This window comes from Dama dama, chromosome 7 (assembly GCF_033118175.1).
Source record: "Dama dama isolate Ldn47 chromosome 7, ASM3311817v1, whole genome shotgun sequence".
Classification (NCBI taxonomy): domain Eukaryota; kingdom Metazoa; phylum Chordata; class Mammalia; order Artiodactyla; family Cervidae; genus Dama; species Dama dama.
The window spans coordinates 19,859,364-19,862,861 of NC_083687.1; the positions used below are offsets into that span (position 1 = coordinate 19,859,364).

General features: G+C 37.1%; 1 non-coding gene across 1 annotated transcript; it reads right to left on the reverse strand.

Annotated features, from left to right (window-relative positions):
• Positions 1–801: 801 nt before the first annotated feature.
• LOC133060089 (U6 spliceosomal RNA) lies at positions 802–908 on the reverse strand. Its single transcript, XR_009693751.1, has one exon. It is a non-coding gene; the product is annotated as a U6 spliceosomal RNA (small nuclear RNA).
• Positions 909–3,498: the final 2,590 nt, after the last annotated feature.

The window sequence follows — 3,498 nt, forward strand, 5'->3', positions numbered from 1 at the left end:
AAGTTGGTGGTTATTTTCCATCAGCCCTCTAAAGAATCCCACTGTCTTTTGGCCTCTGCTCTTTTCCATTAAGAAATCAGTTGTACATCCAATCTGTTATCTCTTTGAAGGTCATCTCTGCTTTTCTCTGTTTTTTTAAAAATTAATTTATTTTTTATTGAAGGATAATTGCTTTACAGAATTTTGCTGTTTTCTGTCAAACCTCAGCATGAATCAGCCATAACTACACATGTGTCCCCTCCCTTTTGAAACTCCCTCCCATCTCCCTTCCCACCCCACTCTCCTAGGTTGATACAGAGCCCTTGTTTGAGTTTCCTGAGCCAGCAAATTTCCGTTGGCTATCTATTTTACATACGGTAATGTCAGGTTCTATGTTACTCTTGCCATACATCTCACCCTCTTCTCCCCTCTCCCCATGTCCATAAGTCTATTCCCTATGTCTGTTTCTCCGTTGTTGCCCTGTAAATAAATTCTTCAGTACCATTTTTCTAGATTCAGTATGTATGTGTTAGAATATGGTATTTATCTTTCTCTTTCTGACTCACTTCACTCTGTATAATAAGTTCTAGGTTCATCCACCTCATTAGAACTGATGCAAATGTGTTCCTTTTTATGGCTGAGTAATATTCCATTGTGTATATGTACCAAACTTCTTTACCCATTCATCTGTCAATGGACATCTAGGTTGTTTCCATGTTCAAGCTATTGTAAATAGTGCTGCAGTGAACAATGGGATACATGTGTCTCTTTCAGTTTTGGTTTCCTCAGGGTATATGCCTAGGAGTGAGCTTGCTGGGTAGTAACAATATGGAACGCTTCATGAATTTGCATGTCATCCTTGCACAGAGACCCTGGTAATCTTCTCTGTATTGTTCCAATTTTAATATATGTGCTGCCGAGGCGAGCACTGCTTTTCTCTGTTTTTAAGATCTTCTCCTTGTTTTTGATTTTCAGCTTTTAGTTTTATCTAATAATAAAAATGTACTTTCATTTTACTCATATAGGCATCGGTATATATTCCTTCTGCTTATCCTGATTTAGGCTCTCAGAGCGTACTGAATAAATGAATTGGTGTCTTTTATCAGTTTTTGAAAGCTCTCAGCCATCACCCCTTCGTATCTTGCTTCTGTCCTAGCCTCTGGGGCTTTTCCACTGTTTGTTCTAGTCTTGTAGACTGCCGTCTATATTTTCTATCCTTTCACCTTCCCATGCTTCTTTCTGGATGTTTTTTCTCATCTAACTTCTACGTAACTAATTCTTTATCAGCTGTGTCTAGTATGCTGTAAACCTATCCTTTGAATTCTTAGTATCAGTTTTAGAATTTCCATTTTGAAAAAAATAGTTTCAATGCTCTGCCAAAATTCTTTTTTTTTTCCAGTTTTATTGAGATATAATTGACATGCAGCACTGTGTGCGTTTAAAGTGTAAAGCATAGTGATTTGACTTACATAAATCATGAAATGATTATCTTAATAAGTTTGCTGAACATCCATCATCTCATATGAATGCAAAATTAACAGAATAGAAAAAAATTTTTTGTGTGATATGAATTCCCAGCATTTACTCTTTTAACATGTATAACACTTACTTAACATGTATAACACTTATAACATTTACTCTTTTCATGTATAACACATAGCAGTGTTAATTATATACATTTATCAAGTTATACATTATATCCCTAATACATCTTTGTTTTATAACTAAAAGTTTGTACCTTTTGACTGCCTACATCCAAATCCACCTACCCCACTCCCTGCCTCTGCTAACCACAAATCTGGTCTCTTTTTCTATAAGTTTGTTTACTTTTGAAGCATAATTGACCTACAACACTAAGTTAGCTCCTGTTACACAACATAGCAATTTGGTATTTCTATACATTTCAAAATGATCACCATGAAAAATTTAGTTATGACACATCATCATACAAAAATATTACATAGATATTGACTATATTCCCCACACTGCATTTACCCATAATTCATTTATTTTGTAACTGGATGTTTGTATGTCTTAATCCCCCTCAGCTATTTATTTCCTTCCCTACTCCCTCACCTCTGGCCTCTTTGTTCTCTGTATCTATAACTAGTTCTGGTTTATTTGTTCATTTGCTAAATTTTTTAGGTTCCACTAGTGAAATCATGCAGTATTTGTCTTTGTCTGACTTATTTCACTCAGCATAATGCACTCTAGGTCCATCCATGGTGTCACAAATGCCCAGATTTTATTCTTTTTTACGGCTGAGTAATATTCCATTTTATATATCTCTCTCACATTTTCTTTACCCATTCATCTACTAACAGGCCCTTGAGTTGCTTCCATATCTTGGCTATTGTAAATAATGTTGCAATGATCATAAGGGTGCATATATCTTTCTAATCAGTGTTTTGTTTTCTTCAGATAAATATCCACGAGTGGAATTGCTGGATAATATAGTAGTCCTATTTTTAATTTTTTGAAATGTCTCCATAGTGTTTTCCACAATGGCTACACCAATTTACATTCCCACCAAGTTTGCCAAGGGTTCCCTTTTCTCCACATCCTTGCCAATCTGCCAAATTCTTAATTATGTCTTATCTCCTTGATCATGCTAAGCATTTTTTTTTTTTTTTTTTTTTGCCACACCATGGGGCTTGCATGATCTGAGTTCCTCTACCAAGTTTTTAACTCGGGCCCCAGCAGTGAAAGCGTCAAGACCTAACTACTGGACCACCAGGGAATTCCCACCAGGGAATTTTAAATCTGCATGCGTAACTCCAACATCTAGAGAGGTTGTTATATATGTTTTTCTTATATAGTATATATTTGTATTGTTTCATCATGTGTCTCATTTTCAGTTTTTAGGTTTTGAGAGGAGTCTTGTTTTTTTTGGTTTTTGTGAGATTTTGTTTTGTGTGCGTATGCCCTGGACATTGTCCTTGCAAAATCATTTGTAGAAATTATCTAACCCCAGGATGATAACTTCTTCTAGAGAGGATTTACAAGAGCCTGAAGGCACTGGCAGTCCTGGATCACCTTAATCCAATTTTAGGAACTAGGATGAGTCCGAGCTGAGCTGCAACCCCTGTTAGTACTTGTCTTCTCCCAGCTCATCCTTTCTCCTCAGATACAGCCATTTAGGGTCCCCAGTTAAAGCAAGGGGGATCCCCAAACACTTCTCCTGATAGGCCTGTCTCTTACCACCCAGGATGCACTCAGAAGCATTGATCAACCCTGCAGCATCTTAGATGTTTCCTTCCTTCCCAAAGGAAAAGCATTTCTGAAACCTGGAACACCCCCCTCATCTCCACATCTCAGCCCAATAATTCTCTATGGTCTTATTGATCTTACTAGCACTTAGATGCTTTAAACAGTCTGTTGTTGTCTTGTGTTTTCATATATATATACCCACGTGTATATATATATGGTGGTGGTTTAGTTGCTAAGTCGTGTCTGACTCTTGCAACCCCATGGACTGTAGACCGCCAGGCTCCTCTGTCCGTGGGATTTTCCAGGCAA